Source organism: Eulemur rufifrons, chromosome 7 (assembly GCF_041146395.1).
Source record: "Eulemur rufifrons isolate Redbay chromosome 7, OSU_ERuf_1, whole genome shotgun sequence".
Classification (NCBI taxonomy): domain Eukaryota; kingdom Metazoa; phylum Chordata; class Mammalia; order Primates; family Lemuridae; genus Eulemur; species Eulemur rufifrons.
In genome coordinates this window covers 235,096,862-235,124,114 of record NC_090989.1, presented here as the reverse complement: position 1 = coordinate 235,124,114, position 27,253 = coordinate 235,096,862, and the positions used below count along the sequence as shown (strand labels likewise).

Sequence of the window (27,253 nt, the reverse complement as noted above, 5' to 3'; positions counted from 1 at the left end):
TGGAGACATCTGGGGCTACTCCATTACCCAAGTGGTCAAGCTTGGAATTGCCAGTAATGGGATAGAATAGGCTGATAGTATTACCTCCTCATACAATGCAGTTGGAAATGTACATAATTTATAACATTCTTGCCAAAAATTTTGCCTTCAATCTAATTATGAGGAAGAAGTCTGATAATCCAGGACATTGGATGTTCTGTGGACAATTGGTCTGGATTTCTCAAAGGATTCAATTTCATGAAAAGTGGAGGGAAGTCAGGTAAAATTGGTGGTGGTGGTCATGTGGATATACTGCACAGACAAAAACAACCAAATGCAACAAAATTACCCCATCTGAATGCTGGGATTTTAAAACATAACTATATAAATGACACTATTCATCTAGCTGTAAAATTTGAGTGTGGACCATATTTTAGACACTGTTATCAAATTAATGCTGATTTTTTTAGGTGTGGAAATGAGGATGTTGTTGTGTAAGACATAAGAGACTGTCCTTTTTCTTAGGGACGACATGCTGCAGAATTTAAGACTATAGTTCAACGACATCTGTAGCTTACAAGTGGATGATTTGGCAAAAGGAACATGTGTGTCTGTATAGAAGGCAATAGAGTGGATGTGGCCAGGTACGAACAGTTGGTAAATCAGAGTGATAGGTACATCATTAAACTGTTTTTTCTTCTCTTTTGCATATTTGACAAAAACAAAAAACAAAAAGCCTTCCAAACCTTCCACATTGATCTGTAGCCAATTTACTCCAGGCTTCTGCAATCCTTTTCTCACACACCAATGGTTTCTCATGTTGTTGCTGCTGCTGTTATTTATTTCTAAACCCATGTTTTCCTATTGCTTCTAGAGTTGATTTTGACCAGAGGGTAGCAGACATGTTAGGTCTTCACCTAGGCGAGATAAAAGTTGGGTTACATTTCTTTTTAAATTTCTGTGATGAAAACTGGCTATATCTCACTTTATCTTTTTCTTTTTCTCTGGGTCCCTCTAGTAAGTCTCAGCACTGGTACACATTAGAATCATGTAAGAGAATTTATTTTAAAATAGAGAGAGAGAGACCTGAGGTGGTCTCTAAAAGCATTCATGGAATGCTGATTCACAATGGGGATTTAGAACCATTGCTCTAAGGTCAGACTGGGTTCAAATTCCTGCCTTAGGGCATGGTAGTTTATGCCTGTAATCCCTGAGTTTGGGGAGGCATGGGTGGGAGGGATGATCCCTTGAGGCCAGAAGTTCAAGGCCAGCCTGGGCAACATAGGGAGATCCTTCTCTGCAACAGTTAAAAAAAAAAAATTCCTGTCTTAACACTTTTTAGCTTTGAGACTTTGGGTCAGTTAATTAATCTTCCTAGGGTGTACGTACTCTGGCACTGCTCTTGAATTTTTTTTAATTTTCATCATTGCCCCAGTTATCATATAGGAAAGGAACTAGAAGCACATTTACTCTGTTATTAAAAAAAAAAAAAAAAAAAAGTTTTGCTTATGAGAACCCCCTGTTCCAAGATCTGTTAACATCCAAATCCAAAAGAAAATGATTAGCAGTTTCAGGTCAATGAGGTGGATATTTGGGGGCTAGAATACTTTATAGGCACCAAACTACTTTCATAATTATCTTCTTCATCTTCATCATCATCACCGTTATCATCATCAGCAGCAGCATAACCATCATATTGAGTTATTGATGGCACTTACTATATACCAGGCACCGTGTTTACAGTTTACAAGAATTTGTTCTCTGACTTTGCCATTCTGTGAGATAGTGTTATTGTCATTTACAGATGAGGAAACAGGTTTAGGAAAGTGAAGTAATTTACCCAAGAGATTAAGTACTGGCTCCAGATTCAGACCAAAGCATTTTGAGTTCAGGGCTTGCTTTCTTAGATCCCATATTGTGGCATGTTTTACATAGAATGAATATTCGTCTGATTTCCTGTTTAGCTTATACCTTTTCTTATGAAATAACCCCCAGTATGAAAATATTCCCTCTCTTTTCTGTACTTTTAAACCATGCTAACAAGTCCATTCAGCAAATATTCAAGGATAAATGGCCAATACAGGCAAACTGTGGTCACTGGGTACTATTTGTAGCAATTGCTTTGTTTCTGGTCTACTCTTCCTCTGCCCCAGTTTCTTTCCCACTCCAGTTTCTGTTCTGTTCCCGATACCCAGTTACCTTTCCTGTTTGTCACCCTGCTTCTGCCTTTGGACTTGATCTTTACACTTGCTTTCCTAGCCTTGAGTCAATCATTACTTTGTCTCCTTCTATTGGAGAAAATTTTTATTAATACAAGCTGACTGTACCCTAATCTTGCTATACTCAGCATTGCATTATTTAATATTCTGATTGGACTCTCCCTAACCATTTGTGTATGGAGTGGAGGAAAGTGAGCAAAACGAACTAAATGTAATTACGTTTTGATTGAAAAACTCTTGAAAACCAACTATAGAATTAGGAAAACATCTGGAAAAGCACTTTGTTTAAGCAAAGGCCACAGAGATGTAGGAAAGGATAATGATTTGAAACAGTCTTTGGGAATAATTTCGTGTAAGTTAGGAAATTTCCACCTCAAAAAGGCCAACCCCTTTCATCAAGGTGGGACAACGCTAACTGGCCATCTTTGTTCGAGAGTACCCTGTGGGGTCTGCTGCAGCCCTTGTCACGTGCTATAGCATTCAATGCCTCCCTTTGCCCAATCTTTCTTTCAGAATTCCATCATTCAGATGTTTACCCCAAGGATATTCCCCAGTAAACTGCAAGTTTCCCAGGGAATCTGAGCAGTGACAAAATGTATAAATTGAAATCTTGCTTTTATATAGGAGCTATAATCAAAATATCAAGATTTCAAGGTACAGCAATTCTGATACAGAAAGAAATTTTTCTTCTCTGAAGTCTTTGAAGATACCTGTCCCTAAAAATAAAAGTAATATCAAAGTGGTGAATAACAAAACATTTTCAACAAATTTTGTTTGCAAAAGAATATGGGAAGAAACAATCAGGAGAAAAGAATTACTTGAAATTCAAGAGAAAATAAAACTTCAGGAAGAAGAAACTATCTGAGACTGTTTTTGGATCTGAACTAGGTCAAGTCAGGCAATGTAGTGCAAGAGTTGGTTGGGTAAAAATGGCCTTAGAGCAATTGAAAACATGTATTTTTGATGGTTGGGTCAAAGTTAGTGGGTTTCTAAGATTACATGTCACTTTGCAGAAATGTTGGACCTGGAAGAAAAATACCACATGCAAGATGTGAAAAGAAGCAAGAAGATATCCAGAAAAGTAAGGCAAAAGTAAATCAAGGCTAGATGTGGTGGTTCATGCTTATAAACTCAGCACTTTGGGAGGCTGAGGCAGGAGGATCACTTGAGGCAAGGAGTTCAAGACCAGCTTGAGCAACATAGTGAAACCCTGTCTCTACAAAAAATATTTTTTGAAAAAGTAAATCAAGTTGGAGGAAGTAGGCAATAAATAAACTATAGCCAATTTCACTAGTTTTCTCTGTTTTCACTGAGGGGAAAAGAAATGCCTGGTGTAGCTATTGAAACATAACATAGTGAGAATGTCTTTAGAGAAACTTGACCTAGGTTCCCCATAGTTTAGGGAGTATGGAGAATACTGCCTGATTCTCTTCTAGAAAAGTATGAATGTGGGAGGCTGCCTAAAATTGTCTAAGATGGCAGGTTCAAGACAAATCTACAGATTCAGGCAGAGCTAAGCTGCTAAGTTTTTCTGTGCCACCCTACAGAAAACTTGGAAGGTAGTGGGTCTAGACTAGCGTCATGTTGAAAGGACTTCCCAAAAGAACTGCCTACCTGGATGAGTGGGTCTTAGCAGGAAGAGTGTGTGGCATGCACCAGGAAAGCAGGAGTTGAAAGGAAGTCTTACAAGGTCAGCAGGAATGTACATCATCCCCATATCGGGTGGAGGTCCAAGAAGCTAGAGTGGAGATCTCCAAATAATTCACTAAATCACCCCATAAGAGAAGGTGCCAGCCATTGGATATCTGCCATTGAAGACAGTTTTCAGCATCCAGCCAAGAAAAAGAAAGTTTTGCTACTTTTCATCTCATTTCCAGCTCGTTATCCTTAACATGTATCCTGAAACTTTACTGAATCCATTTATCAATTCCAGGAGTCTCTTGGTTGAATCCTTGGGATTTTCTAGATAAAATATCATACCATCAGCAAAGAGTGAGAGTTTCACCTCTTCTGCCCCCATTGGGATACCTGTATTTCCCCTCTCTTGTCTGATTGTTCTGGCAAGGACTTCTAGCACTATGTTGAATAAAAGTGGAGCTAGTGGGCAACCTTGTCTGGTTCCAGTTCTAAGTGGGAATGGTTTCAATTTTTCCCCATTGAGTATGATATTGGCTGTGGGTTTATCACATATGGCCTTAATCATTTTAAGGTATGTCCTGTCTATGCCTATTTTGTTAACAGTTTTTATCATAAAGGTGTGCTGGACTTTGTCAAATGCTTTTTCTGCATCTATTGAGAGAATCATATGGTCTTTGCTCTGGCTTTTATTTATGAGGTGTATTGCATTTATAGATTTGTGTATGTTGAACCAGCCTTGCATCTCTGGGATAAAGCCCACCTGGTCATTGTGAATTATCTTTTTGATATGTTGTTGGATTCGACTTGCTAAAATTTTGTTGAAGATTTTTGCATCAATATTCATGAGGGATATTGGTCTGTAGTTTTCTTTTTTTGTTGTGTCCTTTCCTGGCTTTGGTATCAAGGTGATACTGGATTCATAGAATGAGTTAGGGAGGATATCATCCTTCTCAATGTTGTGGAATAATTTCTGTACTATAGGTATTAGTTCTTCTTTGTATGTTTGGTAAAACTGGGAAGTGAACACAGCTGGTCTGGGACTTTTCCTTTTTGGAACGTTTTTAATTGCTGCTCCAATTTCTGTGCTTGATATTGGTCTGTTCAGGAATTCTGTTTCCTCCTGGGTGAACTTAGGGAGGTTGTATGTTTTCAGGAATTTGTCCATTTCCTCCACATTATGTAGTTTTTGGACATATATTTTTTTATAGTATTCAAAGATAATGTTTTGTATTTTTGTGGTGTCTGTTGTGACCTCTCCTTTTTCATTTCTAATTGAGTTTATTAGAGTCCTTTCCCTTCTAATTCTTATCAATCTAGCAAGAGGGATGTCAATTTTGTTTATCCTTTCCAAAAACCAGCTTTTGGTTTTGTTGATTTTCTGTATAGTTCTTTTATTCTTTATTTCATTTAGTTCTGTTCTGATCTTAGTTATTTCTTTTCTTCTGCTAGGTTTGGAATTGATTTGCTCTTCCTTTTCCAGTTCCTTGAGACTGTTTATTTGTTTGTTGATTTTTGAGCTTTCTGTTTTTTGGATGGGAGCATTTAATGCTATTAGTTTTCCTCTTGGGAATGCTTTTGCTGTATCCCACAGATTTTGATAACTTGTGTCCCCATTATCATTTAGTTTGAAGAATCTTTTGATTTCCCTCTGTATTTCCTCCTTGACCCAGTAGTTATTCAATAATAGATTGTTTAATTTCCATGACTTTGTGAAGTGGTCAGTATTTCTGTTGGAATTGAATTCTAATTTTATACCACTATAATCTGAGAAGATACATGGTATAATTTCTATTTTTTTGAATTTGTTGAGGTCTGATTTGTGGCCAGATTTGTGATCAATTTTGGAGAAAGTTCCATGAGCTGATGAGAAGAATGTATATTCGGCTTTATTTGGGTGGAATGTTCTGTAGATGTCTGTGAGACTCTTTTGTTCTAGAGCTCTGTTTAAGTTCATTATTTCTTTGCTTATTTTCTGTTTGGAAGATCTGTCCAGTTCAGTCAGTGGGGTATTGAAATCCCCAGCTACTATGCCATTATTGTTTATCATGCTATTTAGATCAGACAGGGTTTGCTTTATGTATCTGGGTGCTCCTGAGTTGGTTGCATAAATATTAAGAATAGTTAAGTCTTCTTGTTGGATCTTCCCTTTCACCATTATATAGTGGCTGTCTTTGTCCTTTCTTACTTTTGTTATTTTAAAGGTTATGTCATCTAAAGTAAGTACACCTACCCCTGATTTCTTTTGGATTCCATTTGCCTGGAGGATTGTTTTCCATCCCTTGACCTTGAGCCTGAAAGCATCTCTTTGTGGGTTAGATGCATTTCCTATAGACAGCAAATACTAGGCTTGTGGATTTTTATCCACTCTACCAGTCTGTGTCTCTTCAGAGGACAATTAAAGCCATTCACACTTATTGAGAAGATTGATATTTGGGGTAGATTTCTATTCATATGGTTGGGTGAATTCCTATTGTTTTGTTTTACTCCTTGAGTCATCATGGAATCCAGGTTCTGGACTTTAACTCTTGAATGATTTTACTTTGGAGAGTGTCTATTGCACTGTTCAGTGTGTAATGCAGGTCTGAGTACTTCCTGTAGGGCTGGTCTGGTCTTTGCAAATTCCATCAGTGATTGCTTGTCTGGGAAGGTCTTTATTTCTCCCTCATAGATGAAGCTTAGTTTTGCTGGGTAGAGAATTCTAGGTTGGCCATTATTCTGTTTTAGAAGGTTAAGGATAGGTACCCAGTCCCTTCTGGCTTGTAAAGTTTTAGTTGAGAAGTCTACAGTTAGTCTAAGATGTTTTCCTTTGTAGGTTATCTGTTGTTTTTGCCTCACTGCTTGAAGGATTGCTTCTTTCATGTTTACTTTGGTCAGCCTAGTAACTAGGTGATGTGGTGATTGCCTTTTCACATTGAGTCTTCCAGGAGTTCTGTGTGCTTCTTGTATCTGGATATCTAGATTTATGGCCAGGCCAGCCATATTTTCCTCCAGTATTCCATAAAATAAGTTGTCAAGCCCTTGTGTATTTTCTTCTTCTATCTCTGGGATGCCTATGATTCTTATATTTGGCTTCTTTACATAATCCCACATTTCTTGTATGCTTTGGTTTTGTCTTTTGTTTCTGTGTTTTCTTCATCCAATTTGTTTAACACATAGGCATTATCTTCAAGCTCTGATATTCTTTCCTCTGTGTGATCCATTCTATTCTTGAGGCTTTCCACTGTGTTTTGTAGTTCGCTAGACACGTCTTTCATTTCCAGAATTTCTTTAGAGAATTTTTCATTCATTTCCTGTATTGTTCTTGTGGCTTCCTTATGTTGGGTTTCTATTTTCCCTTCAATTCCATTGAGTTTTCTTACAATCCATATTTGGAATTCCTCCTCTGTCAGTTTAATCATATCATGTAAGTTGGTATCTATTGATGGAGATCGAATGTTTTATTTTGGGGTGACTTTTCTCTCTGATCTTTCATGTTTCCTGTGTTCTTTTGCTGATTCTTTCTCACCAGGCTACTTTGTTGAGAACCTGGGGAGCTGAGGCTGGTTTATGAGTTTATCTCTAAGTCCCCAAAGGGACGTTCCTTGGCAGTGCTGGGGAGATTCGCTCTGGTCCTGTATTGCCTTAGAGGTGTTTTGTTGGGTTATCTCTGACCTGTTGTCTTCATCTCTTGCCAAAGGAGATTAGTGAGTTTGGACCCCTTGCTTAAGCTCTCAGGTGGTGAATCACTCTTATGTGTGTGACTCCACTTCCCTCCAGTAGTTTGAGATGGAAGGCACTGTGTTGAGCTATGGGGTTACCCTCTCTGTTGTTGCTTGTAGTTTGCGTGGAGGAGTTGATTATCAAGGTATTCCAATGCCTTTGTGTTGGGCTTTAAGCCCTCGAATGGGCTATACAAGTGCCCCAATCTTTGGGAAATGTCTTGTCATTCCCAAGGATTACTTGAGCCCTGTTGCCACTTTAGGTGGGGTAAGGGCAATGGGTACCTTCAAGCCTGAGAGTGTATAGTTCTGTGGTTGCTTGATCTGCTGCTACGGGAGAGCTGCTAATGTCATTCAGGGCTCTTTCGTCATGCTTGCGATGTAGGTCCAGGTGGGGGGTATCAATTAGTGCAATTGCTGAGGACTCTGGCCAGGATTTTCCTTCCCAGTCCACTAGCCCCAACACTGGCAGCAGCCTGGGCACCAAGGGTGAGCCCTAGTGTTATGTTCTTATCAGATGATCAAACCAACCCGCTAGACTGAATCAACAGTCTGCCCTCTTTTGCTTAGCTCCAAGGTCCCCAAGATTCACACCACTCACACAGAGAAAGTGACTTTTCTCCCTTCTCCCTGACTCCAAGGGCGGAGTGTGCCCTGCTGGGCTGGGGGAGGAGTGTTACCTGAGACCGCCACAGTCGAGCCCAGAAAATGTCTTCTTTCGTTTCTTCCCTCCTCCAAGGGCAGGGTCTGCCCTGCTGGAGAGAAAGTCAAGCCACTGGGCTGGGGCAGGGGTACTGCCTGAGGTCGCTGTGCATCTCAGCCCAGGAAACAGCTTCTCTTGTTACTCCCCACCTCCAAGAAAGTGGCCAGGCTGGGGAGGAGCGCTGCCTGAGGCAGCCACGGACTCAGCCCAGAAAATGGCTTCTCCCATCACTCAGCACCCCCAAGGGCAGGGCTTGTCCTATCTGCCAGAAAGACAAGCTGCCAGGCAGGGGGTGGAGCACTGCCTGAGGCCACCACGGGTCTCAGCCCAGAAAGCAGACTCTCCGGTCACTCCCTTCCTCCAAGGGCAGGGCCTGCCCTGCTGGGCTGGGGAATGGGTGGTTCCCAGAACGGCAACACGTCACAGTGCTTCTAGGCTATGGACCCCCAAAATGGCGGCTGCCCACCCAGAGAGAGCCAGCGCTGGAGGTGACTGCTTGGGGGGCAGCAGGTGCTGGGTTTGGCAGGCTGTCTCAACAAGCCGCTGGCTGTCCCCATTGCTTCTCTGACCCACTGTCTCATGTCAGTCCAGTAGAGAGGTCCTGTACCTTCTGTTCCACCCTGTGCCAGCGGCATCTTCTGCGGTTTCCAGGGGCAGAGCCTCCCTTTTGGTGTTCACCTCCTTTGTTCTGGTCCTGTTGACTGCCAGAGGTGAGGTGCCTGTCACCAAATTCCCTCCTGTGGACCCGGAAGTGTCCACTCAGACCAGTCCCTTCCCAACCCAGTGCGGACCTAGCACAGAGCACTGGAGAGTTCAAAATGTTTCCCACTATTGTCTCTTCTCCACACAGCCTGTCATCCTGTGCTACAACTTCGCATTGTCTTCAGGTGCTTCCCTGCCTAAGTGGATGTGGAGTTTGGTGACGAAGAGTCGTCCTTCAGTGGGTCAGATCACACTGCCCTGGCCAGCCGATGGGTGTGGCCGCCCCACATTCTGTTTCCTATAGTATATCTTGCACTTTCCAGCTTTGTGGTCAATGCTCCAATTCACCGCCCCCCCCCCTTTTTTTTTTCTAGTGCTGCTTGTCCCGGGCTGCTTCTCTGCAGATTCATGATGCTGTTCTTGTGGGAGAGCGATCCACTTGTGTGTAGCTGTCCGCGTTCTTGACCTCCTACTCTGGGAGCAGAGAGCCAAGAGGTCACCACTGATCTGCCATTTTTTAGAATCTCACTTATTTTTCTTGATTTCTTTTTCTTTGGACAACTTAATTATTCCCTCAGAGTGTACATCATGAGGAAGAAATATATTTTAGGAGAGATTTCAAAATGTCATTCTAGCTTGCATAAACCTGAGACAGATTCTGGAACAGTTTGGAGGTGTTTCTCCTTAAAATTAACCTGGTCCCAATTCTTTCTCCTAGAATTTCTTCACTGTGCAAGAATTCTGTGGGGACAAAAGCAAATGAATTCAAGGTCAAAAGGTCATGACCTCCTAATACCCTTTTTTCATCTTAGAGAGAAGAGACACCAATCAGATACACTGGAGTTTTCAGAGCCTTTATCCCTCTATAAACAGTTTGTTGTATGAAGAGAGACAGATTACTCTGCACATTCTCAAAAGAGAAATAATTTTTACATTTTTCTCATGCCTGGGATTCTCTCGTAGCCATTCTCTCCTCCTAATGGCTTTCTCCCAAACACATATGTATCCATTATCCTAATGTTCTTGTCTTTATTATTTATCTTCTTTTTTCAATCTTACCTGTTTTCAATGGAAAAAAAAAAAACTTAAGATCACTTAAAATGATTTTTTAAAAATATTGAACAAACTAAAAAAAATGTATCTAAACTCTTTTCTTTTAATTGAGAAACTAGAGGCCAAATGAAACCACAAAATCAGTCAGCCAGTAGACAGCATATAAAAATCTTTCTGCAAACTATAATAAACTAGAACAGCACATTTGTTATATATTAGTTATCCCTTAGGCAGAGGGAGAGGCAAACATGTCATCTAGTTTGCATTTAAATGGAGCATTATTAATGAGTCACTGCTGGTTAAAGGTGGTGGAAATAGTCCATTGTCCCATTATTAGAATTCCCTTAAATCATTTAGTCTTTCCAAAAGGTTTGGTTCATATAGAGCTCTGCCCCTGGACTCCCGAAATGATGTCTACCAGTGAGGGGCTCTCACCCACACCTGGGCTTCCCACTGTTATGAAAGCAGGATGAAGACTGTATACTTGGGAAGCAACTAAAAAGATCATCTGTATTTTGATGGATTAAAACTTTAATTTCTAGGATCTGCCTTTTCAGCAGCCATTAAATGTTTTGAGTAGACAACCTGGGCTTTTCACTAGTTTTAGAGTTGTAAAGGAGACACAAATGTAAAATAATATTATATACTTAGTTTATGCTTGTGCTTGTTAAATTATAATAAAAATAAGTAATAAAAAAATAAATAATTTGAACCAATCCTAGAAGTTCCCAAGATTTTTCCCTTACAAAAGTCATCTGAACATGAATCAAATCTGAGAGAAACAAATTGCTGTGGAAAATGCCTCACTAAGGTTATAGGTGGAATGTAGACAGTGTTCCTAGCTCCTTCATCTTCAGACCCCAGAGGCTGTGATCAACACGAAATAGAAAGAATTATTAATCTATATCTATGGGGTGAGTTCTAACCTGTCCCATGGAGAGAGCAGCTCTACTTTATCTGCTTTACACTCTGGCATTTTCTGTAAGATTTTACTTCAACTTAAAAAATTATTTTTTTTAACTAGTGCAATACACCACACTGCATTGTTACTTCTAGAAAATATTGGGCTCTCTGGGTTAGAACAAATGAAAGAGAATGGAGCAATAATTATAGGGGTTAACTTCAAAAAGAGAAGCTCCTGGGTAGAATCATCCCCGAGCTCTGGATAATTTTATAGAAGACCTAATCTAAACAAGATGCCTTTTTGTCCTGTGGTACACTGTTGTTTAAAGAGGGCATGTAGGATTTGCTTTGCTAAATGAGATCAGAATAGTGCCTTTTAAACCAAGGTAAAATCTTTTGTTTTAATCTAATTTACTTATAATAAACCAGGGAATTAAATTTCTTAGACTTTCCACTAATTTGGTTTTATGTGCTCTTTCCCTATGTATGTTCAACATAACAAATGCCATTGTAACTTTTAGAATTTACAGACTACCTTTAGTAGCTAGTTATGGAATTCTTTCCTCTTATACTTGTAGCCCCTAGCAGCTAACATTTTATGTATTTATCTCCTTTGCATTTGAGAATGACCAGATTTGAAAACTGACAAATGGAAGTGCTTTGCTATTCAAAGAGGAGGAGCCCTTTGGAATTTCTAAGCAATAAGAAAATCTTCTCCAAATGGGATGCCTTGAGATGGCTCTATGACAAGAACACAAAAGTTACATAGACAAATTGTTCAATCTTGCAGTCATATATTTACCCTATGCCATTTGAACATAGATATGAAGCATTTTGCTAGGCTCTGAGGATGAACTGGTGACTTGGTTCCTGCTCTCACGGAGTTTATGGTTTAAGTGGGAAGAGAAACATTGCATAAGTAATTGTAAAACTAAATATATATTTACAAAGTAGGATAAATATTATAAAGCCAAAGCATAGGGTATAGTGAGAATGTATCACAATGAGTTTATCCTAATTTGTGGGGCTCATAGAGTAATATCTATGATAATATCACGCACTGAGACATTGAACTATGAAAGATGACCATGCTTGAGCAGAAACATCACAGTTCCATTTTGGGCAATCTAGGTTTGGGACAAGCAAACAGAGAAGCTTAATAAACATCTGGACATAATGGAGAAGTCTGGATTGAAGACATAAATGCAGAATCCATGGTCATTAGATGATAAGCTAGAAGTGAAAATGAATTTAGAGATAGAGTTAAAAAGGAAAGAGGGCCCTAACTCAGTCTTGAGGAATTCCAGCATCTAAAGGTCAGGGAGAGGAGATAAGTTGGCAAAGAATAGGAGTGGCTTGATGACAAGAGGTGAGGCATACCCACCTGTAAACTACTGTACTTTAATATTTTGGGTCTTTCTCTTACCTGGGAAGAGCTGTAGCAATATATTTCCATGGTCATAAATTTTTAAAAATTTTCAAAAGATATTTTTCTTTTTCTTTTTTAAAAGCAGAGCCCCAAATTGCATAAGCTTCAGGGCCCACATATCTGCCCCTGACTAAAAGGAAGTAGCAAAATAAAGAGTGTGATTGCATGGAATTAGAGCGGGGGTTGGGTGGGGAGGACTCTAAGAAGAGAGAGTTCAACAGCTGTGAATGCATCTGCGAGGCCAAGGAATATGAGAAAAGAAATATATCCTTTGGATTTAGGTAGTGGAAGGCCATTCCCAGCAAGAGCCCTGTCAATGCAGTGATGGGGCACAAAGTAGGATCTTTTAACTGTGAAGGGAAGGGGGAAAAGGGTGGTAGCTGGAGAGAGATGAGCTCTGGAGGAAGTTTGTTTTTTTCTCCTTCCTTCCTCTCTGCCTCCCTCCCTCCCTTCCTTCCTAGACGGGGAGACTTGAGAGTGCTGTGTTGAAGACACATGGGAAAAGATAAGATGGGATGAGTTCTCTCCCCTCATCCTACATCTGCTTTCATTTTTGAAGGACTCAGAGGAGATGGATATCCATAGACTCTGAGGAAGCCTCATCAGTGTTTTTATTTCCCTGGCGACAACTCTACACTGATTCATGTTTGTGAAAGCACAAGGGGCCTTGGGCCGATGGCACTCACCCTACCCAGGGCACTGAGCTCATGTTACTCAACTCCTGTTACCGGGTAAATTATCTACTTTGCAGCTTTCTGAAAATATCCATGAAAAGGTTCAAATCAGTTTCCCATTGAAACCTTGTATATTTTATAAATTACCTTTCTCCTTAAATATTTGGTGAATGTTGGAGAAATGGAAATTGATTTTTTTTAGTGAACAAAACAAAAAAAAGACTCCACAAGTCTGACAAAGAAAAATAGTACTTGCATTCAGAATATTTAAAAAATTATTTTAATTTGGACTTCTGAGTATTTTTCTAGCGTATGCTCTAATATCAGACATATGTATTGAAAAAAGGAGCAATTTTCTTCCACAAGAAAAACTTATGGGACCTCCAAATTGAGGATATCAGAAAGACAATCTTAAGTGGCACAAAACAGAAATCAGTATGTGTTGTTCCTGGCACCATGCAACTCTAAACACTTTTCCATGCTTACTGTTTTTTAACTGGATCATCAAACTAAGAATGTATTAAAATACATTGATGTGCTAAAAGTTACTGAGAAAGTGAGATTACTTCCCCTTCCCTTTTCATTAAGGGGCTTCTCATCAGCATTCCACACCACTTAGTAAGTTACCCACGAAGAAGGGATCCACAGGGCAGTACACATAATAAAAATTTGAAAAACTAGAGCTGGAGACAAGGCTACCAGTTTCCTTTGGTTGGCAGATTCAGCACATAAAAATACAGGCTTCTCAGTTACATCTGAATTTCAGAAAAACAACTAAGAATTTTTTAGTATAAGTATGTCTCAAATATCAGAGGGGATATATTTGCACTAAAAATATTCCTTTTTTTAATTTGAAATTCACATTTAACAGGACGCCCGATATTTGATCTGACAACCTCCAGGACAGTCCATTCCCCACACCGGAGGCCAACGGCCGAGCAGAGCAGCCAGTTCAAAACCCAGGACCTGCAGGCTGGGCCGCGCCCCCTGATTGGCCGAGGCCCCGCCGGTCGCCGGCGTCACGGCAGCCCCGGCAGCCTCGGCCCCGCCGCCGCCGCCTCCACCGCAGCCCCGGTCGGCGCAAGTGCGGCGCGCTGGGGGAGGGGGCGCGGCGGAGCGAGAGGCTGGCGTCGGGCCGCCGCGGCCGGGCCGGATTAAGTTTCTCGGTCACGCGTGTCTGTGCGCGTTTATCCCGGGGCCCCTTGCCAGGCGGTTACTTCAGAAGAGAAGAGAGCGAGCGTGGGCGAGGCGAGGCATCCTGCGGCCCCGGTGCCCCAGTCCTCCGCCCCTCTCACGTGCCTGCCCGGGGCGGCCGCCGCGAGCCGGGTAAGCGCCGCCGGGGCCTGGAGGCCAAAGCGCGCCCCCGCGCAACGCGCGCGCCTCGGCCGGGAAGGTGCCCGGGGCTCGGCGCGCGGGGCTGGCGGCGGGTCGGGTGCGCTCGTCCCAACCCGCTCTGCCCGGCGCTGCGGGGAAGCCGCTGCTTCTCAGACTTCTTAAGAGGATGGGGTCTGGAAGTTTCCTTTGCTACTTGCGAGTCCTCCCTCCGCCTCCCCTGCCTGGATCGATAGTTCCAGTCCTTTCAGCCATTCCCCTTTTGCTCTCGCTTACTCTGAATGGTTTAAAAGTTTTTTCTTTTCCTTGGCCTGGAGGGACATAGTAACGGTGCCAAGAAGGGACAGCCTGGGGGCCTGGAGCGCAGGCCGGGCCCTCCGGGGCGCGAGAGCCTGTTGCTCTCCACTGCTGTAGCCGCGCCCCGGCCGGACGCCCCCTCCACCGTTACGCCGCGCCGGGCTGCGCCGGGTGGGGACAGGGGGTGGGGAGACAAGCTCCCAGCCTTGCGTCTCTCCCTTGGTGGCGGGGAACCCTGAGGCGAGCCGCTAATTGGTACCCGGCCCTCCCTGCGCCCCTGAAGCCCGGGCCCTATCTACCGCTGGTCACCGTGGTGGGAGCATTTTGCTCTCTTCTCCCCCTTAATCCACGCCCCCTCAGCCCCCCCGCCCCGATGGGCGCCTTTGTCTGCGATTTCGCAGCCCCGGGATGCCGGATGTTTCCAGGGAAGCGATGTTTGGGAGACGCTTTGTGTCTTGGGGAGATGTGCGTGTGTCTGGGGTGGTGCTGGTGTACATTTTTGCTTGCATTCTTTGCAGAGGCTCAAAGGCCAGGCTATTCTTCCCTGCGATCACATGGAAATTCAAGTTGAGGCTGCGGGGGAGAAGAAGTGGCCGGGCGAAGGCTGGAGGTGGCGGCCTCTGCGCAGTGACAGGGGTCGAGTGGAGGCAGAAGGGCTGCTGCAGTTGCTCTCCCTGGGAAGACCCGGCAATGGGCGCTGCGTGCCTTTGTGCGGGGGTGGGTGGATGCTCGTGGAGACTGGTGTTTTCTTGGTATCATCAGATAAGAGGACAATGAGTTCGCCGGCCTAAAAGGAAAACCTCTCCATGTTCTTTTGATGTCTAGAGGGGAAGAATCTAAGTGACCAGATCCTTGTCTCATCCTGCCTTGGTGGACATCTGTGGTGTAAACATCCCCTTTGTGTTTCCGTAGAAATTCTTTTTAGGTTAGGTTTTATAGAATAAATAACACCTAATCTGAAAGCCAACCAAGAGATTACTCTCTGGGCTTCGGCAGTTCTTATATGTTAAATTTGGTTATAGATGGTTACAATAAACTTGTAAGGCTGGGATCATCTAAAATTTTTAGATGTATGCTTTAGTGCCTGATAGAATTTTGGTTAACAATTGTGTTTAAAAACTTAACAAAACTTGAAGTTCCTTTGCTTGAACTTCTAATACAATACAAGGCTGTGGATGGATGCACCTGTGCCCTTGTGTGTCACTTAGGCAAAGCTAGTTTTGGATGCTCCTTGACTCATCTCCCCTCCTCTTCCCTACCTTATTTGCTAAAACAAGTAAAAAAAAGTGCTGTAGGCTAGTCTCAACAGATTGCTAATAGAGCATGCGTGTACTGTATTTCTTACATACGTTCCTTTTCTTTCCTTGGATCCTTTCTGGATTTGTTCTTTACATTTCCCTTCTCTTCTTTCTGGTTTTCTTTTCCCCTTTACCACTCTCCTCCTTTTTACTGCCTGAGCCTGATGGTTGTGCCTTGGGAAAGGAGGGATGTTCAGTCAGTTTTTAGTGTGCTCCGACTTATCACCTAGAGGCTGCCCTCCCTGCTTGGCCCTTAAAGATGTGTTTTCCTTTCAGATGCTTTTTAAATGCGCATAACCATGAGGGAATAGAGCCTTACTGTATCTTTTGGAGATAGTATTGGAGGTGTTCAGAGAGATTTTTGTAAATCCTTGAAATGTAATTTCACATCTGTTCAGGCCTAGTTGGGCATTTTTGAGTTTTAACTGTTGGTGTGGAGAGACTGCTTAACAAATGAGAAAGTGGACCCATTGTCTAGAATTAAGAGTAAGGAATTTAGAAGGTGGAAGGGAGCAATCAATTGCCTGGAAGATAACTGTCCTGCCTTAGAGGCAGATTATTTTCTCCAGAGTACATCCTGAGTCTGACGATGTAGATTTGTCCCTCTCAGGTTGAGTTGCAGGTTGGCTCCATTTTGTATACTTATAATATACACAAAGCAGTCTGTGAATTTCATAAAATATTTTGAGGCAAACTTGATGTATTGGATTGGAAATGCTGCCAGTATGCTAGAACAAGTAACACATCTGCCAGAGAAAGATCCTACACTTCAAAGTAAGGAATCAGGTGACTTATTTCCTAGTGAATTCAGGACTGCTTGATGGTACATGTGAGTGATGGTATAGTTCCCAAACAGTTACATGTACTTTTACAAATAGACATTTGGCCTAAAGTAGGATTTCATTTGATATTGTTAGACACATTATCAACCCCATTTTTATAACAAGAAAGATTTTATTTTATTGTAAATTAGTGTCATGCATAGGAGAGCATTCATATAAGTGGAGTTAGGAAATGATGTTTAGTATGGTTAAAATTGAAAGATTGTGATTGAATAATTTTAGTGGGGTTCCATGTGGGGCAATAGACTAAGAAGATAAACTGCATTTAGATAAAGGAAACCAATGTTAAGGAATCTGTTGCCTTCCTGTGAAATATTTCCAAGAGAAGATCTGAGTAGGTAGTGATAGATGGATCAGGAGGATGTCATATTGGGTTAGGCACTGGGGAGAGCACAAAATAAATATGAGATACTGCTCCAGAAGCTTACTGTCTTAGTTGGAAAAACACACACACAACAGAAAGAAAGGTTTTACACATAATAAAAGGTACAGGATTCCAAGAAAGTAGATAAGTGTAGCATTGCTTGCTGGCCTCACTGAGGTTAATAAACAAGAAATGGGAGGGGTTTTTGTCTTTTAGAGAAGAGGAGGGGAATGAAGGATTTTTTGGTATGAAGTACAGCTTTAAGTGAGCAGTTTTGCCTTGAAACTCGGCATTGTGTAGGGAAGAGGCTGGGATGGGGTGGGCAGAGGGAACTGGAATAGATATTCAATTTGTATTTTTCTAGAGTAGAATAGACAAAGGGTTTGCACCCAGGGGAAAATTTGTATGGGGAAGGGCAAGTGATGGAGGCCAATGAGGTGTAAGCTGAGTTTTGGGTTTTATCCTCTTGAAGTTTCCACTTTCCAATAACATGTTTCTCATTTCCATCTGAGACCTCACCAGAAGAACCTTTAATGTTTGTATTTCTATGAACAGTCTCTTCAAGGTAATCTAGGCTTTTTCTAATATGCACCCCTAAAGTCTTCCAGCTTCTACCCATTACCCAGTTCCAAAGCCACTTCTACATTTTTAGGCATTTGTTACAGCAGCACTTCATTTCAAAAATATGTATTAGTTTGCTAGTGCTGCCCTAACAAAATACTAAAGAGTGAGTGGCTGAAACAATAGTTCTGGAGGCTGGAAGTCTAAAATGAAGATGTCCATGGGTGGGATTGGTTTCTACTGAGGCCACTCTCCTCTGCTTGCAGATGGCTGAGTTCTCCCCATTTCTTTACATCTTCCCTCTGTGTCTGTCTGTGGCCTAATCTCTTCTTATGAGGGCACTAGTCATATTGAATTAGGACCTGCCCCAGTGACCTCATTTAACTGTAATCTCCAAATACAGTCATATTGTGAGGTATGGAGAATTAGGGCTTCCTGTGAATTTTAGGGGGACACAATTCAGCCCTTAATAAAAGTCAGACAGTTCTTAGAGAGACCTAGGCTGTAAACTGCTGGAACCCTGAGGAATGGGCTTGTGAGGCTATTTTGGTAGTGTAAGCATTATTGTGGTAATTTGATGTTTGAAAAGAAAGGGCAACTGCTATTTGAGGAGAAAGGTATTTTATCTTTGGCCTGAGACCACTTGTTTTCTTTCTCTGGGTGTTCGCCAGGAAAATGTGCCTCTTGTGGCCCTTCCTTTTTGTGGACAGAGTTTTCTTTTTAAGTGTTTCAAAAAAGCATTCACTTTTGTAAACTATTTCTTCTAATATCTCTTAAAAAATAGCAAAGGGTTAAATTTAGCAAAGATGGAACATTAGTGTTGTAAATCTTATGATGGTTTTTGAGTCTGATTAAAATAAAATTTATTCTTAAGTTACGTTGATCTAAAAACTATATGTCCTATGTATGTTTTTGTAGGCTAATATTTGGCATAATCTTTTTTTTTCCAGAAATTTCTTTCTTTTTTGGAAAAATATATGATAGGTAAGGGAATTTATATCATATATGATAAAATAACAAAAACTTTTTCTTGGGTGTTGCAATTATATTTGTTAAGTTAGAGAATGTTAAAGTCATTTTTCTAAATCTGGCCAGCTGAGTTAAAAAAAAAAGGTAAAATGAGGCAGATTCTTGCTTTTTTTCTTCCTGCCTGGCTGCCTGCAGTGGTTAAATTTGTTTGGTTTAGGAAATTCTTATCTTTATCCTCCTTTTAGTTTTATCTAGATCTTCGAAAGCAGCATTCATTGTTTTTTTTTTTTTTTTGAGACGGAGTCTAGCTCTGTTGCCCAGGCTAGAGTGAGCATTTATTGTTATTTGCTTTGCTTATAAACCACTCTACCTCCATACCTAAGGTGCTATAAATAAATGCATGAGGGAAAAGTGAAAAAGGAAGCTCTTGTAAAAAAGAAAAAAAAAAACAAAAAACACCCAAAACCCAAACAGTAACATCAGCTACAAAAACAAAACAAAACAAAAATAAAAACAAAAAACCCTTAAGAAAAAAACCTATTTAGGTTGGATTAACACTTTAATGTTGGTAGTTTGAGTAAGTTATGGGATACTTTACCACACTAAATGTAGCATACCATTGCTTATATTTTAAAGCTATATTGATAGTAAAATAAATAAGGTAATTATTTATTCTTATAACTTTTTTTATGATAAAAACAGAACATTTTTAAAAATATGGAAGACGTAGACAAGTGCAGAGAAAACAAAAAACTTGCCTGCAGTTCTATTACCTAGATACTACCCCCCACAAAAAAAAAACCTCACATATTTTGGAAATGAGGATGCTTAAATTATTTTGATATTAACAGATGGGTAAGTAGAACTGTTAATCAATTGATTTCACTGATTGCTCTCTTTCTCAGTGACAATAATCTGACCTGAAATTATTAAACATTCATATATTTTGACTTGACACTAATAGCACTTGCTTGAACCAACGTCTCTACTCATTGAGGAGGTATAATACAGTTAACCATTACATGGCACAGAGGACACTAGTGGAAATGCATTTTTAAAAATCTTGATCTCTATTTAAATTTAAATGTTAAATAGCTGTATTGTTAATTTCAGAGTAAGTTTATATTATGTAATCAGATGGACCCTAGGATGCCTCGCTTCAGGGAATTGGCTGTAGAAGATGGTCATTGAAATCCATCATTCTATGTTTGTGAGACATCACTAACCTAACAAAACCATGATAATAAATCATGAAGATCATTCTGCAATTTAAAGAATCCTCTATGTTATATATAAGATATGCCCGGTTTCTGTTGTACCTTGCTAGGTCTGTTTTAGTCCATTTGGGCTGTCGTAACAAAATACCGTAGACTGGGTGACTCATAAACAAAAATTTATTTCTCACAGTTCTGGAAGCTATGAAGTCCAAGTTAAGGTGCCAGCAGATTCCATATCTGGTGAGGGCCCACTTTCTTGTAGGTGACACCTTCTTGTTTTATCTTCACGTGGTAGAAAGGGCAAGGCTGCTCCTTGGGGCCTGGTTTATGAGGGCACTAATTCCATTCATGAGGGCAGAGCTTCCCAAAGGCTCTGCTTCCTAATACCATAACTGTGGAGGTTAGGATTTCAACATACGGGTTTGAGGGGGACACAAACATTTAGACCATAGTAACCCCCTTAATAGGTCCTGCTTTGTCTAAGGCATTACTAGATAAAATTCATAAAGGTTAGGTATTTTCCCACCCTCCCTGTCCCTCCTGCCTAAAATGTCCCAAGGGTATTTATTTCCTTTCAATAAGTCAGGTGTGAAGTCCACCTCTGGACAACATTCATTTCCTACTTTAGGACGGTAGGGGCCTCAGTTATAAGATTCAGTGGAGTGATGCCTGACCCCCGCCACTCCCACCACATTCACAGCTTTTCTGGGAGTAGTAAATATATTTATCCTATGCTATTTTAGGAAAGTGTAGCATTGGAATGCCTCTTTATTCTGTTATAATCTAATGAATATATATTGGATCAGGCTAAGTCACAAAGTATTTTTAGACCTCTTTTGTGGCTGAAATAGGAAAACAAAAGAAGAAATAGCTCCCGGGCCTAGAGTATTATGCTCTAGCCAGCTCTATTGAAATGTTCAGTGAACATCTGGCAGATGCTAAACTCAGGACATTCAGCCTCTACCTTTTTCTCAAGGAGAGGAAAAAGACTGCTTAACTATTGTATTGTGGTATAATTTATAATTGACATACAATAAACTGCACATATTGAAAGTGTATAATTTGTTAAATTTTGGCCCATGTGAAACCATCCCTACAATCAGGATGGTGGACATATCCATCATCCCCAAACTTTTTGTCATGTCCCTTTGTAAGCCTTTCCTGCTTCCCTTACCTCCACTCTCTCATCTTCAAGTAACCACTGATCTGCTTTCTGTCACTCTAGATTAGTTTGCATTCTCTAGAGCTTTAAATAAATGGAATCACACAGTATGGTCTCTTTTTGTCTGACTTCTTTTACTATGTAATTATTTTGGGCTTCATCCATGTTGCCCATATTCATAGTTTAGTACGGTTTGTTGTTGAGTACTAGTCATTGTGTATATATACCATTAAGGAATTTTATTTTATTTTATTTTTTTTTTTTTTGAGACAGAGTCTCACTCTGTTGCCCAGGCTAGAGTGAGTGCCGTGGCGTCAGCCTAGCTCACAGCAACCTCAAACTCCTGAGCTCAAGCAATCCTCCTGTCTCAGCCTCCTGAGTAGCTGGGACTACAGGCATGCGCCACCATGCCCGGCTAATTTTTTCTATATATATTTTTAGCTGTCCATATAATTTCTTTCTATTTTTAGTAGAGGTGGGGTCTCGCTCTTGCTCAGGCTGGTCTCGAACTCCTGAGCTCAAACGATCCGCCCACCTCGGCCTCCCAGAGTGCTAGGATTACAGGCGTGAGCCACCGCGCCCGGCCTAGGAATTTTAAAATAGTTTAGAACTCACTTGATTATTGTCCATTGTCTTACAGTGTATTCATTCTTTGTTTTGTGAGGGAGGAAAAACTTTACTCTCTTAGGTTCTATAGCTGAGCCTGTGAGTTGAGCTGACAAAAGATTAATAGGAGAAAAAGGCTTCTCTCTTCTGCTTCTCATTTGCCTTCAGCTCAAAAGAATCCTTATGCCAAAGTGCATATTTTGGAATGGCATATCCTGATCCCCTTCAGATTCAACTGTGTATGTCAGACTTTTGTATTTGCTAGTGTTTCTCAGTCTTCTTAAATTCCTACCCCTTTTGGATAAACATAGAATTTAAATGCCCTTATTTAGATGTTATATGAAGTTTTAAAATATGTAAATCAATAGTTTAAGAAATACTGGTAATTGTAAGATGAAGAAATTTAAAAATATTGTATCTTTAAAGATATCAGGTGATTAAGTAAAAAAAAAAAAAAAAAATCATGTGACTGTTAAGGCTTTCCATAAACTTTTGTATCCAATCTTACAAAGAGTCTAAGCTCAGCAGGGTCAGTTTGAGTATTGAACTCTCAATGCTTTAGTTTCAGACTGCTTGCCAAATACTCCTTATACACTTGCATATTTTTAATAGTACTTATTTTTGATAGCTTTACCTGTCACTCCTTGGGACAAATTTATATGATAATCATATAGTGAATTAGATAACAAAAGAATAATTTGGTGCCTGAATTATTCAGGTGATTGCCATTCTGTATATGTTACAACTGATATCATCAAACATATGTTCTAGATCAGCCATGTCCAATAGAAATATAATATGAGCCACATATGTAATTTTACATTGTCTAGTAGTCATAGCAAAGAAAAAAGCAGGGGTAGGTGAAATTAATTTTAATGTATTTTATTTAACCCAATTTCTTCAAAATATTTCAACATGTAATCAATATAAAAATTATTGAGGTATTTTGCTTTCTTATAACAGAAGTCTTTGATATCTGCTTTGTCTTTTACACTTACAGCATATCACGTTTAGAACTAGCCACATTTCAAGTGCTTAGTTATGTGTGGCTCGTGGCTACCATATTGGTTAGCACAGCTCTGTCTCTTGCAGCTAAATGAAAACATAATATGCTGGTAAGACCCATTCAGCTATTTTTGGGTCATTTGTAATGTTTATATGTTTGTCTCTACTTTCTGATCACTTAAATGAAATTAAGTGGCAAACAAACAAAAAATAAAACAACGTTATTTGAAGCAGATACGCTGTCTGGATTATTATAAAAGTAAAAGTTTTATGATCTTCATATTAACATTTAGTCCTTTGAGTACCATTGCAAAATACAGTTAATGAATGTAGCTAAATAGTAGATGAGTTAATTAAGAAGCAAATAGTCATGTTTATTGAGAGAATAAGACCTTTTAAAATGTTTTCAGAGACAAAATACCAGTTATCAAGATGGCCCTAATGAATCTCACGGAATTACATATGGTGACTAAATAGTGTAGCTTGTTACATTATCTGTGAATTACTATTAAAAAGTAGGGGATTGAATAGGTCCATGCTTATTTATCTTATATGGCTAAGGTTCATGTTCAGATAGGTTCATAGTAACTTGGATTTCTTTATGCAGTTTTCCCTTATCTGAACTACTTGGAATCTTGCCAGCAAGATGTAAATTGTCTCTCTGGCTAACTCTCCTTTGTGTATTCTCAGCAATGTAGGCTACCAGTGACTGACAAGCTTATCAGCGGATTTAGACAGTGACATCTCTTTGCTGTCAGAGGAATACAGGTTTTCTCTAGCAATTCTTTAATATGTATTATGAAAAACACTGCTTTTATTATTGTGGACAAATTTTATTTTCTTCTTGGGTGCATGCATGTTCAATTAACAGAAGATCCAAAGGTAAATTTGTTTTGGTTTAGAATGGAGGTAAATAAGAGGATCATGTCAGACTTTATATTTTTTAGATATATTCCCTTCCATATATGTAGACTTTATTTCATTTTGGAGCTTGCCGGAATGTTATTGATTCTACTAGGATTTTTAATTTATCTCGCAGATGGTTAGTTGATATTCATTTAAAGTATTTTTGATCTTCCCCTATATTTAATTTGACCTTATTAAGATTATCTTCCATAAGTAATTTTTTTCACATTGATGTAGGAATCAAAGTCTTATATAGTATTAGCTAAATAAATATTTAACACTATACCTTGCCTCATGTATTGGCCAAGGTGGGTGCTTTATGAATATGGTACTTGTTTAGAGTGATCAGGCATGAGGGGTCTTTAGTTCTAAAAGATTTTTACCACTAAAATAATTCTTGTTTTCAAATGTTTATGTTCCCTGGGATTCCAACCTCAGTGCTCTTATTAATCTATACCTTCTTCCTGATGGATCTCCATTATCTTCAACAATTTAGAGACAGTGATTCTCTACTTTTATATCTTATATGTTCAGGTTCTTCTTAGATCCACATTCTTTCAGCAAATATTTATCGAGTGCCTACTCTGGGCCGGCCACTATTTTTGGTGCTGGGGATATAGCACTGAGAGAAAAAGGAAGCAACAACTACAACACAAATTCCTACCTTCATGAAATTAAAATTCTACTATTTCCTATTTTCTAGAGGCGTATCAAACTCACTGTGTCTAAAAGGAATACATTTCTACTCCTTCCTCTAAAAACTCATGATACTTCTTTTTCTGCCATTCTTTCAGGAATGATGTCCTGACATTTCTAGTTTCCCAGATTAAAAACTTTGGGAGAGTCAACCTGTATTGCTCTCATTCACTCATTCCTCCTGCCCCCAACACTCATCTAGTGGTCACTGAGTCCTTTTGATTCCCTCTAATGGATGAGTCTGTATCCCTTCACTTTTTTCTTGCCATTGCCTTAATCTAGGCTCTCTAATATAAGCCCAAGACCTGGTTGTACTATCATTAGTTCTTGTCTCTCTTTGGTGAGTTATTTACCCTATTGCCAGAATTATGTTTCCAGAAAATAAATTTTAGTGATTCCTACCCTCCAATTTCCCTCCCCAGTGTCTCTACAGGCTCCACCATGCCTGCAGGGACAAGTCCCAGTGAGGCCATGGAAACATTGCTTTTCTAGCTCCTGTCGTTCCAGAGCCAAGTACTACAGCCTCAGGGTCATTAAGTTCTCTGGGTTCATTATGATTCCGTTGCCTTAGCGAATGTCCTTCCTTAGCAAGAAATGCCTTTCCCTTTCCTGCCTCTCCCCCATACTCTCCTAATCTGCTCATCCTTCAAAATGACTCATGTGTCACATCTCTTCCAAATTCTTCCTGATTCTTGCCGACAGTATTGGATTTATCTGTACTCAGAACTTAGCCCCTCACATTGCAGTGCAATAGTTAATACTTACTGTTTTTCACAAAATTGAGAGTATAGAAATTAGGTACTTGTCCTCCTCCTTTGCCATTTGCTTCAGTGACAGTGGCAGATAAAGACTTTTTGGGGGCCCGAAGTTTATAGAATTTGAGGTGGTCCTCTTAAATAAAAATAATATATTACTAAAATTATGACTACAAAGTTAGGTATGAGGATACTTATTTATTTGAATGAGAATGGAAGTATTCTGTGCAAGTGTCTTCCTGTGTCTCATGCCTAGGAATATGTAAGTGCTCAGTTAATACTTGTTGAATAGTTGCAGTGTTTTTTTTGGGTGTGTCATACATATTGATATCTATATATGTGTGTTCTGTGTATTCATATCTAGATCTATTTAATTTTTTTTTGCTGTTGATTTTCTTAAAAGTAGGAAACAATATCGATTAACCATTCTGATGCTGATATTGTTAATAATGTCTAATGCTTCCATACTACTTTCCATTTTCTGAGCACTTTTGCATCTTACCGGGATTCTGACAATCAGGTAACAAGGAAAGTGACTCAGACTTAATGTGTCTTACTGTGTTTAGTTACTTGGTGAGTGAAAGAAAATAGAGTTGAAGTTCTTTCTTTGAGATCAGATTTCAGTTTGGTGGGAAAATGACTCAGTTCTTCCTGTGCATCTGTAACCTCAGTCCACACTGTCCCTCTCTACCTCCTGTTAGCCTGGTGAATGCTAAGGAATTTTCTGGGAGTTTTCTAAATCATCTTGCTGCCACTCCATCTTTTCCCTTCTTCCTTTTAGCTTCCTCACCTCATTATTTCTTTTTTCTTTCCTCCCCTATTTGTTTATCTGAGTCTTGCCGTGCATCAAATCTATTCTTCCCCATCTGTCTTTTCTGGTAGATAATGTAATGCTTGTAAATATCAGTACTTTGAGCTGAATTTTGGAGTTTATAATTCTCAGGTTCATTTTTGCTTCTTTGAAGTAGTATGGGGTGTAATTTTTGGGATCCTTAATAGTACTGGTAGTTCATATAATTTTCAGCAATGGAAAAGGAGATGTAAAACTGTGTACTTTACTGCATAGGTGAGACATGGTGTAATTTGCAATTCCCACCCCAGAAATGATCAATTTTGATTTGTGTTAAGGAGTTACTGACTTACTAAGCTTGATTAATCTGATAGCAGTTGGAAACAGTAAAAATTGAGATATTAGGCGTATAGACACTAATAAAATACAAGATAAAAATAGCAGTAGCTTTTGTATGCTTATCACTTCCAGGCATTTTGTATATGTTATTGCTAATGTGCACTTTACAAAAAGGAAAGAGAAGTTCACAGAAGTTAAACAATTTACCCAGGATCTCACAACTTGTAAAATGATAGAATGTTTTTTAAAGCTGGGTGCAGTAACTCATGCCTGTAATCTCAGCATTTTGGGAGGCTGAGGTGAGAGGATCGCTTGAGGCCAGGAGTTCAAGACCAGCCTGGACAACATAGCAAGAACCTGTCTCTACAAAAAAACAAAACAAAACCCTAAATTAGCTGGGTGTGGTAGCAGGAGCCTGTAGTCCCAGCTACTTGGGAGGCTGAGGCAGGAGAATCTCTTGAGCCCAGGAGTTAGAGGCTACAGTGAGGTATGATCCTGCCACTACACTCTAACCTGGGCAGTAAAGCAAGACCTTGTCTCAAAAAAAAAAAAAAAATAAATAAATAAAAAATAAAACAAAACCAAAAAAACAATTTCATGAACATAGGGGAAAACATTATTTTTTTGAGCCTCACTTTTATTATCTGACAATGGGGTTATCTAATATGAAGTTATTGGTAGGATTAAAGGAAATGCGTGTGTGGAAAGCATCTATGCTTTAAGAAAACAGGGATATATGAAAACTGTTTCATAAACAGTTCCATATCAAGCAGTAAAACTGATACCAGTTTCATTGCCTAAAAAAATTCACTTATGGAGGACTATTTTATTCTCTGGGAAAATCATCATTATAGTAGATGCAATAGCAATCAATTCTTAAATGAAATTTTATTAGTTATTTAATAGCATTTTATAAAAACCCCAAATAACAGATTGTTGCTTTAATTTGTGTATTGCAACCAAGCCAACATTGTAAACATTCCAATGATGAATAGATATTTGGAAGTTTTGCCTCTTGAAGGAAGTATTTGGTGATGGATTTGTGCTTGAGGAATAAGGTTGCTTTTTTTAATCAGCAAAATGGCAATGTTTAATTGGTTTGTAACTTAGCCAATC

At 39.8% G+C, this 27,253-nt stretch overlaps 1 protein-coding gene across 15 annotated transcripts in view; it reads left to right on the top strand.

Annotated features, from left to right (window-relative positions):
- Positions 1-14,033: 14,033 nt before the first annotated feature.
- MPDZ (multiple PDZ domain crumbs cell polarity complex component) overlaps positions 14,034-27,253 on the top strand; it is a 165,712-nt gene continuing 152,492 nt past the window's right edge. For 7 of the 15 annotated variants that reach the window (XM_069476494.1, XM_069476492.1, XM_069476489.1 and 4 more), the window contains exon 1: positions 14,034-14,324. The gene's annotated coding sequence lies outside the window, so the exon portion shown is untranslated. Of the gene's footprint in view, positions 14,392-16,535; positions 16,749-27,253 lie in introns of all 15 variants that reach the window. The other 8 variants (XM_069476493.1, XM_069476491.1, XM_069476487.1 and 5 more) reach the window with 3 other exon arrangements.